The 12,252-nt window shown below is 46.0% G+C and overlaps 1 protein-coding gene across 4 annotated transcripts in view; it reads right to left on the reverse strand.

Annotated features, from left to right (window-relative positions):
- The window catches only part of LOC146194092 (tRNA pseudouridine synthase-like 1), a 168,484-nt gene that overhangs the window by 123,753 nt on the left and 32,479 nt on the right, over positions 1-12,252 (reverse strand). The gene's annotated exons all lie outside the window — the stretch shown is intronic.

Here is a 12,252-nt window from a genome sequence, read left to right on the forward strand (position 1 = left end):
ATTAGTTAGGAGCGGCCGGGCTGGCCGCTTCCGACTCCCCAGGAAGATTATGTGAGCCTTCCGTGGATCTTCTTTCATTTGTACATGCCTTGATCTTCTTTCATTTGTACATACCATCATCATCGTCCCGCGGTGCCGGCTCCAGCACGCGCCTGGGTTCATGATCGGATTAAAACGCTAGACAAGGCTTCTCTGTCCTTGCCATCACGACCTCGCCGTCTCGACCTAGCCTTCTTTCACAATAGTCATTTTACCATTGATAGTTTTCAAGGATAACGGCCAGAAACTTTCAGTGCTCCTGGGGCGAAATCCGCCTTTTGCGCGAGTTCTCTGTGCATGCGCAAGTTCTCTGTGCATGCGTGAAGTTCTAGCCACAACTGATGGAAATACATTGGACGGCATTTCTCGTCGCCAGCTCGCCACCAGTGCATGCCAGAATGCAAGACGCGGTTTTTCAGGTTCGCTTCGGCGAGCCGCAACCAACAGCGACTTGACGCTTGAATTAGAGCTACCAAGCAGCAAGAAGTGAATGGTCGACCTTGGAAACCAACTGCATACTCTTGACTGTGAGAAAAACACTTCGTTACAGGCATGTATACATCTAAAGTAAATGTGCATGATGAAAAGTACCTACTGGAGTTTGCGCCAGTGCAATTAGGATTTGTTCTGTGCGTGTTTGCTTTATGTGCGACTGAGCCTGACGGTGATGCATTTTGTTGTTTGTTTTCTTATGTGTGAAAGGGCCAGGTAGAGCAGATATCACAGGTTGCTGTGTGCACTAGACCAAAATATTTAGCATGCTTTATATCGCGCCTGCCGCCTGACTAACAAGAAAAAAAAAATACTGCGTTTGTTGTGATGCCCCGCTGTTCACGAGCTGAGTGGCTGAGCTTTTCATGAGGCAATCCAGTGCACAGCAGTATAAAAGAAAGCGTTTTTAAGGCGAACCTGAGGATGCTGATAGAGTGGGAGGCTGTTGAGCCTGGAAGGTGCAACGATGATGTCTGCTTTATGAAATAAAAGCTCGAAGTGCAGGATGAAGAAAAATACCGAGGTGCATTGATATGGGCGGAAAAAATAGCAGCTGGCGAGATGCCGACTAAGCATGCTCTCGGCTTTCAAAAGAGAAATGCGCCACATAATATGATCTGGTGGTCTGCACATGTCAACTTTTGGATGTGCCAGAGTTCGCAATATTTTATTGGTCAATACTGCACAACAGCTTCTGTTTATGGCGGTTATAATTCTAGTTAACGAACCCCGCCGGCTCGCACTTGGTATATTTTTCTCGGGTGTAGAAATTGCTGTCGTAATTCACCAATCGGCCATGAAACCAGCTGAAACTCTTTTCTGGCTATCCCGAGTGGTCACCTGCGCCCCGTGTCTTTACAATGGTACAATTTCGTGCAGGCAAATCTCAGAATATCCTAATCTACTAATGTTTTGTAGTCATCTTCAAAAGCCCATAATTTCTGCTACATACAGATTTTTGCTACATACTGGCAGAATAATGAATATCATATAGCACGTTTTAGCTTGACATGCTGCCAGCGGAGCCGTGATGCCAATGAATACAGTTCTGATTAAACGTTTTGCATATGAAAACACTTAAGAAGGCATAGCCCAACATGCGGCTATTTGTGCATATTTCAATAATCAGCAATGTGTTTCAGCTAACCTCGAGCATAATTCTGTCGTCGAAAGCAAAATGCTACATTCTCCTTCTTGCACTTTCACATTGAAGGGCCCTCTTCAGTTGAGATATGAAGACACACCACAAGATCGGATGATTAATATAACAGTGCGAACACGAAGACAAAGCACAAGATACAAGAAAGCCACAGTACAAGCGCTGACTCACAACTAAGCCTAAGCCCTTTACTCCAAGGCCCAGAAAAAACAGACATGAAGAAAACGAAACAGTCACGTGAAACAACCCCTGGGTTCACCTGCTGCATAAAAAAATTACTTAAAAAAATCACTTAAAAAAGACATCTCTGTTAAGTTGCTGGGCTGTTGTTGAGGAGGGGAACACTCCAAAACAGCCGGCTCTCTTCTTCTGTTTCTCTTTTCTTTCTGATTGTTAACTTTATTGTCAGGGGTTTTTTATAAGTTCGCGTCCGGGCGCCCGTTGAACTTGAAATACGCGAGGAAAAGTTATTTGACCGGGAGTTCGGGGCTGAGACCTTGGGAGGTGGTGGTCGGACCGTGAGACAGAATAGGCATCTCGGCGCCAGACGCGGGAATTATGACTCTCGGGGAAAACAACCTGCGCTGCATCTGCCGCTTGTACCACTTAAGGGGCCTGCAAATGTGCACGCTGCAGTGACCTTTGGCCTGTGCGACCGGAGGAGTGTGCTGGTTGCTGTTGGAGCCGCGTGGAAAACCCAGGGTCGTCTTACGGGTAGCACACGTTTCAGTTTCAAAAACAGATCCGTACAAGTCAGGCGTGCCGGCGACGCAGACTGCGGAGAGCGAACCGCGTCGTCGTTTAACCTGTCAGCCAAGACCAATAACGGGCGAAGGTTTATGACTTCCCTGCTCAGCCCATTACCGATGGGATGGCACCGACGCAACCGTAAGCTGTCAAAACAAAACACGAAAACGGACGGTCGCTCGAGAAGCGAGCGCGACGTTTACACACAAGCGGTCTCGTGTTTCTGGCTGCGCTGTGCGAGCCAGGCGTGCCGTTTCTAATGCGATGCCTTCGTAGTATTCGAGCGGAAAGGCGCGCACCGCGCCGTCGAGCTGTCGACTCTCGCGGGAACATAAATATCCCCGCGGCGCTCTCGCCCAGCCGGCCAAGACGCGGGAGAACAGTAGGGCACATCCGGTGCTGTCGGTTCTAAAGTTGACGGAAACATCGCCGCAACACACGGCGTTCGTGTTGACAAGCGCGGTAGCAATAAATTCTCTTCTTTTTCTCACTCTTCTTAGGGCCAGCGGGGTCCGGACACTACCCTCGTATTTCTCGTGTGCCCTTGCACATGTATGCATTGCTGGTGAAAGTGAAAGTGCCGTTCACGTGTCTTTGCTTTGTTTTGTCTCGCCCCTGATTTTGAGAATCAGTGCGTCGTCTCCACTGGGGGAAAGGGCGAAGCCCTGTGTGCCCTCTCACGTATATGCATTGCTGGTGAAAGTGAAAGTGGCGTTCACGTGTCTTTGCTAATTTGTTTAGTCTCGCCACTGATTTTGAGAGAGTATCTGTGCGTCGGCTCCACAGGGGGAAAGGGCGAACGATTGGTGGGAGGCACGCGGGGCTCGCGAAGGACCAATCTCGGAGGTGCCGATGTTGCATTGGCTATTTAAAATGTGGCTTTGTCATTCTGATTGGCTCGAAGCAGCTCTTTTCCTCCGATTGGCCACGAAGTCGGTAACCAGGATGTTGAAAATGTATACTTAAGACGGGTGTTTGGGGAGAAAACAGACAGACGGGTAGAGAGACTGACTGCCGACTTACGACTGGTGGCAGGAAGTCGCGAGCTGTGTTCGCGAAAGCAAAATGTGTTATTGACCCGTTCAATAAAGTGCCCGTAGCGCTCGAAAAGTTGTCCCGTCCGTTTCCTGCAACGTGCCCCCCCGGATCAACGGACCATCTGGAACACCACATCATCCATATATATATAAGAAGGTGAACTACCTCTTTGCTTGAAAGAGCAAGAGAAGTCTTGCTGACACACTTATTGTCCGTTGAAATAAAATATGATTCCACTATCTCTCTCGTTATCTTCTCTTTGTGGCGATATAAAATCCTAACACTGTCAAACTTAGGAGTGCACTTCTTCTTCTCCTTCTTCATTTCACATGACTGGCAATGTGATACCAGAAACGTTTTGTCCTTTCCACTTTAATTAATAAGAGACTACAGGAACACCGGAACAACTTGGAAAGTGGAAAGGACAAAACGTTTCTGGTATCACATTGCCAGTCGTGAAATAATGAAGAAGGAGAAGAAGAAGTGCACTCCTAAGTTTGACAGTGTCAGGATTTTATATTGCCACAAAGAGAAGATAACGAGAGAGATAGTGGAATCATATTTTATTTCAACGGACAATAAGTGTTTCAGCCTTGCTCTTTCAAGCAAAGAGGCGTCTTTTTTAGGTGACTTTTTTAAGTAATTTTTTTATGCAGCAGGTGAACCCAGGAGTTGTTTCACGTGACTCTTTCGTTTTCTTCATGTTTGTTTTTTTTGGGCCTTGGAGTAAAGGGCTTAGGCTTAGTTGTGAGTCAGCGCTTGTACTGTGGCTTTCTTGTATCTTGTCCTTTTTCTTCGTGTTCGCGCTGTTTATATTAATAATGATTAAGTACCAACTCGCCCAACAAGTATCTTGGTAAGATCGGATGACTTACAGCATCTGTTGCACACACGAAAACGATGCACTACACGCATCCACTTGCTAGTGTACCGTACAGTCCTAAGGCTTCACATCTACGAGGTATGTATGAAACTAAGCGTAGCTCACATATAGAGCAAGTTGTTTTCGGGCTTATTAGTGTGCTGGCATGCTCCACAATGCTGATTCTGGTTGAGCTTCATTGATCGGCCTGCTTTAGTTGATAAGCAGAAATACTCCGTCCGGTATCAGTTTCATAATCATCATCATCAGTCAAACTATACTCACTGCAGAGCGAAGGCCTCTTCCATATTTCTCCAATCAGCCCGGCCCTGTACCAGCTGCATCCACTTAATCCCGAGAGCTTCTTAACCTCATTCGCTCGCATAACTTTCTACCGCCCGCTCCTACGCTTAATCTACAGTTCCATAAGTGACAGGTTAGCTCATCATCAGCCAAGCTACCCACAGCAGGGCGGAGGCCTCTCCCATATTTCTCCAATTACACTGATCCTGTGCTAGCTGCATCAACTTGACCCCTGCAAACTTCTTAATCCATTCCCCCACATGGCTTTCCTGCTCCTACACATGGTTTACAGTTCCATAGGTGACAGGCTAGTTCATCATCAGCCAGGCTACCCACGGCAGGGCAAAGACCTCTCCTATATTTTTCCAATTACACCGATCCTGTGCTAGTTGCATGAACTTGACCCCTGCGATCTTCTTAACCTCATTCGTCCACCTAACTTTCTGTCGCCTGCTCCTATGCTTAGTCTACAGTTCCATAAGTGACAGGTTAGTTCATCCTCAGCCGGGCTACCCAAGGCAGGATGAAGGCCTTTCCCATATTTCTCAAATCTTTGCTAGCTGCATCAACTTGACCCTTGCAAACTTCTTAACCTTATTCACCTGCCTAACTTTCTCTCGTCTGCTCCTACGCTTAGTCTACAGTTCCACAAGTGAAAGGCCCTGACGGGGTGGCGCAGTGGTTACGGCGCTTGGCTACTATTGCCAAGGATGCGGGATCGAATCCTGGCCTTGGCAGCCCGTTTTCCTTGGTGGTGAAAAGCAAGATGCTTGTATGCTATGCAATGTCAGTGCATGTTAAAGAACCCCAGGCAGTCAAAATTTCTGGAGTCCTCCATTACGGCGTCTTTCATAGCCTGAGTCACTTTGGGATGCTAAACCCCACAAACCAAACCATAAGTGACAGGTTACTTCATCATCAGCGGGGCCACCCACAGCAGGGCAGAGGCCTCTCTCATATTTCTTCAATTACACCGACCCTAAGCTAGCTGCATGAACTTGACCTCTGCGAACTCCTTAACCTCATTTACCCACCTAACTTTCTGTCTCCTGCTCCTGCACCTAGTCTACAGTTCCATAAGTGACAGGTTCATCATCAGCTAGGCTACCCATGGCAGAGCGGAGGCCTCTTCCATATTTCTCCAATTACACAGATCGTGTGCTAGCTGCATCAACTTGACCCTAGCTAACATCTTAACCTCATTCACCCACCGAACTTTCTATCGCCCCTTGCTACATTTCCGTTCCCTTGGAATCCAATTTGTTACGCTAAGCAACCACCGATTGTCTTGCCTTTGTCCACTTCTTTTTGATTTCCGTTAGAATTCAAATTATTTCTCTGACCCATTCTGAACACTTTCTGTCTCTTAACGTTACTCTACCAGTTTGCATTCCATAGCCTTCTGCGTTGTCAACATTTCGATAGCCTCCATGTTTCAGCCCCATAAGTGAGTACAGTTAAGATGCAACTATAATATACTTTCCTCTTGAGCAATACTGGTAAGCTGCTGATCATAATCTGCCAGTATTTGCCAAATGTGCTCCATTCCAATCTTAGTGTCCTACTTATTTCCTGCTCGTGATCCAGATCCGCAGTTACTACCTGTCCTATGTAGACCTATTCGCCTACAACTTCCAGTGCTTCGCTACCTATTGCAAACTGCTGTTCCTTCCCGAGGCTGTTGAACATTATCTCAGTCTTCTGCACATTGATTTTAGGCCTACCTTTCTGATTCTTTGCAATGTGTTCGCTAAATTACTTAGCAAGATTATGTCATCAGCAAATCACAGATTACTGAGGATATTTTCCAACCACCCTTATCCCTAACTGCTCCCATTCCAAGTCTCTGAATACTTCCTTTACGCAAGTTGTGAATAGTACTGCGGAGATCGTGTCTTCTTGCCTAACACCTTTCTTTATGGGAATTTTGTTACTTTCTTTATGCAGAACTATGGTTGGATGCAACCGCTATATAGAGAACCCAAGCTCAAGTTTCTGCGCACGACTACAGCACCGAAAGGGCGAAGCGGCAATACTGGGAATAGCCGGTGCGGCCTCTTTGAAAACTGCAGGCGGCGTGCATGCACACGTGCTGTTCTGCCCAGCTGGGGTGCAGCGGAGTCTCCACACGGGTAGTTCGGTGTGCTGCTTCGACAGCTGTGTAGAAGCAGAATTTTCACGATGGAAGAGACGGCCTAAAGAGGACAGCGGTGCCTAGCAGGTGCTCTGTTTCAGTTGACGCCTTTGTACGAAAAGATAAAAAGATTTGATTCCGTAGGTATCCGTTCAAGAATGGTGGTCTCCTTGCCAGCTATGAAAGGTGAGATGAGAGGTGAACAGGCTAGCGGTTCGTTCAGACTCTGAAAGCTGCCCATTAAATTCAAAATAAGCTGTTTCTCACAGGAAAGCATTACTCCAGGGTTTAGAATTGATCCATGTTTACTGACGCACAGCATTCATAGCATGAATGTTTTTCCAACTCGCAGGCGAAGAGGTCGAAACCTTGGCTACTGCCCCACTGGTGCACGAATTTACGTCGTAATAATTTAAACTAAGCCCACCGCAGTTTTGTTTTAAAATTAGTGTAAGTTCCAGATTTGCAAGGGCATCTTCCACCTAGAAAAAAAAACTCACTTTTCATGGGATCACCATGCCTGCTATGAATAAGCAAATGTGAGCTAGCATAGATTTTTGTTAAAGGTGCTATTAGCTTCCCAAACTTTCCTCGGCAAATGCTAACCTTGTTAGCATACCTGTCCAATCCTCAGGGAGCAGATACAAATAAATATAAAGCACTAAAACTTGTTATAAATTGCCTTAACATCATTGCGCATATGTTTGCACTCTAGCTCTTTATGTGTGCTAATCGCATACACTGGTTTGGCCTCATCAGCACTGAACATTGCATTTTCACAACCAGTTGTGCGCCAGTTTTGTGCTAGTATAGCCCATATTCTCACAAAATTCAAGTCCAAACATGGTGAGAGAACTGAAATAGATGAAACAAGCTTATTCAGAGCTAACTTCCCAGCCTAGCTTCGCATCTAGCTTACCTTTCCAGAGCCTAACTGTTCTGCTGCCTCATAAACAATCCAGTGGGGAATATTTCAATGAATGGAGAACATGTGCCTATTACCTACCAGTATATACCACTTCCACAGAAAAATATATCCACTGCGCAATTAACTGTCATCCCAAAGAGGCAACGCTTACTTATACAAGGATGTCATATGCAAGCAAATAAAGCATGACCTTCATATTCGACAGCACAGAACATCAATCGAGTGCACCACTGAGTGCTTCAATTCGTAGTGCTTATAGAACTTTCATACTTATTTTAGAAGAAATTAGCGCTAATACTTGGACGAGGACAAAAGGGAAGAAAACACACACGACGATTGACTATCGTCGTGTGTTTTCTTTCCTTTTGTCCCCGTCCAAGAATTACCGCTAATTTCTTCTTAAATATGCAGAACCAACTAGCTCGACAACACACACTCCTGAGCGTTCAGTATTTTGAGCACACACTAAAATTAGATTTTCGATGCAGGAGAAGAGAAAAGCAAGGTGCCCGTGTGCTGTGCAGCGTCAATGCACATTAAAAAGCCCAGGTGGCCGAAAATTCTGGAGCCCTTCATTACGCCGTTAGACTGAGTCTCTTTGGCACATTAAAGCCCATGAACCAGACCAACCAATCAACTAAAAATTAGGGGTCAGTTAATTACAATTCTTAATTAGCATCACAAAGCATTAGCGTGTCATTCTAAGCATTTTGACACCTTTGAACCCCTTTTTCATTTTTTTCATCTCTTTTATTCCTCTCATTCATCAATTAATAACATTGATTTCATGAACTCTTCGTTGCCTGTTAATCAATCATCAATTACTAGGACCACAAAGTACTTTTTGTACCATTGTATACAATGATACAATTTACTTACTAAGCCCTCGAATAAATACTTCCAACACGTGGTGTGGCTGCTACTACGTCGGCGGCTTTTCGAGCGAATGAGCTGTATAAGCCATCGCTTAAAATCACTAACGCAAATAACGCGGCGTTTGCACAGTGATCACCGACTTTCAAAGCACACATTGCAAGCAAGCATATTTTTCTCAAGCCGCGCTACTGACGGTACTCAGCGACGTAATGCATGCAGCGCGAGAGCTCTGCACGAGCTCGGAAGGGAGCGAGAGTGCGGCAGTGCAAGGAGAACGCACTGCTGGCGCTGCCCGCCTATTTACAGTTTCCATTTTTCTGCCATTGATGGCGCTTCCTGTCAGGAGCAGCAGCACGACCGCGTGTTGCTTTGGGAGCCTATACATCTTCCAGTACTTTCACATGCAGCTCGTCTACACTGATTTCACAATGCTGGCATGATTGCTGATGTTTCTACTGAGTCATGCTTTTTCATAATGCTTCTTTAGGTTAACTCGATTTGCTTCAAACTGGACATGGTGTCTCCAAAAGAGCGATGTGACGGGCTAGTTGGTATTGCATATCTGTATATGAGTGGCGCAGTTAAGAGTTAAATAGACACACACATCCCATGTGTGTGTATCTTTCCTCGTGTGTCATGTTAACTGCGCTGCTCGTATAAAGATATGGTGTCCTAGTGAGCTCCATACTGAACTGCGGTCTGTCCGGTTTCAGATTCATACCTGCCTGCTGCCTGGCATATCAGGTTTGAGATACATACCGGAAACGTCTGTCAGTATTAGCTGCACACCGGACTGGTCCATCCAGATCGAGATCAATACCAGACAGTCTGTCTGGTTCGCGGGCATGGCCTGTCCGCTATAACCTTCATATCGGACTGGTCTGTCTGGTTTTAAATAATCTTTACTAAACTTCAAACAACGCTGGTCATATTGGTATGATATTTATACCAGATAATACAGGATTGGTAAAAACTGGTTAGGATGGGTAAAACTGGTTACTGGAGGTTGCTGCATCACTCGCTTGATGTCATCCCGGACTACGTCCGTTACCGCAGCAGCCTGTGGAGATTCGAAGCGTAGTTTCTGGAACTCTTCACAAACAATGTTCTGCACAAACTCTCGAAGTTCCTCGGTGGGCAGCGACGTAGGCGAGCAGTAACGTTCGGCTGCTATAGAAGCAAGTTGACCGTACTGCATGCCCCGCTCTTGCAAAAAGCACTCCATACCCATTGCCTCTTCTGTGAATTCTGCCACAGTTGTCGGAGGGTTTATTTATTTATTTATTTCAAAATACTGCAGGCCTTATGGCCCAAGTCTGGCAAACAACTGCTCCTTTACACCCCGTATTAGGTGGCGCACCCTCTTGGCCTCGGGATCAGCCCGATTGAAGAGTCATGTCATGTCTTCAATGAACATGGCAGCACTTTCATTCGGCTGCTGTGATCTTGAGTGCAGGGCCAGTTCGGCTTTCTCTTTCCTCTCGTCGGTACAAAGTTTCACCAACAACTCTCGGTAAAGAGCTTCCCAGGTGGTAAAAGAAGCTTCGTGATTCTTGTATGACGTTTTGGCCAAATCCAGCAATGAGGAGTAGACGTTTTGTAGCTTGCCTTCACCGTCCGACTGGTTGAAGGCCGCCACACGGTTGAAACTGGCCAACCAGTCTTCAACATCCTCGAACCTATCACCGTGGAATGAAGGTGGTGACCGAGGTGTGTGGACAAATGGCGGCACTGCTCCAGTCTGCTAAGGAACATAGCTGCCCGAGATAGAGTCATGGCTCTTGGAGGTGTTCTCAGGACGTGTGAACTAAGGCTGTAGGCCTCGCAGGCGACGACTCACCATGTGGACAGGTGTTGTATCCACGCACTCGGAAATGACTTCAAAGGTGCCTTTCGAAGTCAGCGGACATGGGACCATACCTGGCACGGCTCCACCAAATGTCACCGTCAAACAGCCAGAGCTGCCAATGCAGGTCAAAGGTAGGTTTAATCACTGTGACGCGGCAGTGGGATGTGGCTATGCTGCCGGGAGCTCCAGAGAGAAAGACGAAGAATGCTGGGGTCATTAGCATGGCTAAGGACAGCTAAAACATCCGGTAATGCAGTCTGGCTGCAAGACGGCACCACAAAAGTTATTAGGAATGCAGCAATATGAAGAAGACTAAGGTAATGTTCAACAGCCTCGGTAGGGAACAACAGTTTGCAATAGGTAGTGAAGCACTGGAAGTGGTAGGTGAATATGTCTACTTAGGACAGGTAGTAACCGCAGATCTGGACCATGAAAAGGAAATAACTAGGAGAATAAGATTGGGATGGAGCGCACTAGGCAACTACTCACAGATTATGACCACCAGCTTACAGGTATCGTTCAAGAAAGCATATAACAGTTGCATCTTACCTGTACTCACCTATGTGGCTGAAACATGGAGGCTAATAAAAAAGGTTCTATTTAAGCTGAGGATGATGCAGAGAGCTATGGAACGAAAAATGGTAGGTGTAGCACTTTGAGTTAGGAAGCGGGCACAGTGGGTCGCAGAGATGACTCGAGCTAATGACATTTTAGTGAAAATCAGAAAGAAACGGGCAGGGGCAGGGCATGTGGTGTGAAGAGAGGATGACCATTCATCACTAATGATAACAAATTGGATTTCAAAGGAAGGAATGCGCAGCATGGGGAGACAGGAAAATAGATGGGCAGAGGTTAATCAAGTTCGCAGGAGTCAAGTGGATGCAGCTAGCACAATACCGAATTATTTGGAGGAATCTGGGAGAGGCCTTCGCCATGCAATGGGTATAGTCCGGCTGAAGCTGATGAATCATATGTATTCCACTGAAATTATCTGCTCGCCAAGGTTACCCCATTACCTGTATTGTGTGGGGGCTCGCGAGCAAGTGTGTCTATGCGGGAAATGTATTGGTAGTGTCAATGTTATCATGCACCTCCTTGTAGTTGTGCAGTGCGGAGAAGCCTGACAGTCGTTGCAGCTTCTATCTCTAATCACGCCAATATTTCAAGCGTTACAGCAAAGATATTTCGTGTGCTTAAACTGTAAGCTACAGTGATTTGATTCCTAGCAAATCACCAGCGCTGCGTCGAGGAACAACGAGAGAGGAAGGACAAGCACTTTTACCATCAGAAACCTAAGACCATTTAAAAGGTGCTGACGTGTGGAAACCAAAACTAAACAATATTTATCGTTTAGTTTTGAGCTAATTATCACTTAACAAGGTTTGAACATGGTTAAACCAGTCCTTTCATTAGGTTTACCTCTGAAAAGTGTGCATGGTAACTGCAAAAAGTCAGATTCAATCGCAAGGTATATCTGGCTAACAGGGAGACACTTCTTATGGGAAAATAAAATCTTGTGCCCGTTTACACGTGTGCACTTTTCGGCTGGTTCATTGCAACTTAGATAGTATATTAAATGTGAGGACATTATTGTAAAGCATATTTCTTTTTGCAGTATTTTAATAAAAACCATTAGCTCTGCAGTCAGTAACTGCCTGGCCCGGTATGTCGGAGTGGCCAAACTGGGGCTCCTCATAGTTTCAAATGCGGCTAGCGACTCTCCAGAGTTGGTATACCTGCCATATATGCTGCCTCTTGTTGGATCAAGTCAAAACGCATCGCTGTAATAAAAATGATGATGTTCACACAGCTGAACACTAGCAAA

This window comes from Amblyomma maculatum, chromosome 3 (genome assembly GCF_055883805.1).
Source record: "Amblyomma maculatum isolate TAMU_Amacu chromosome 3, ASM5588380v1, whole genome shotgun sequence".
Lineage (NCBI taxonomy): Eukaryota > Metazoa > Arthropoda > Arachnida > Ixodida > Ixodidae > Amblyomma > Amblyomma maculatum.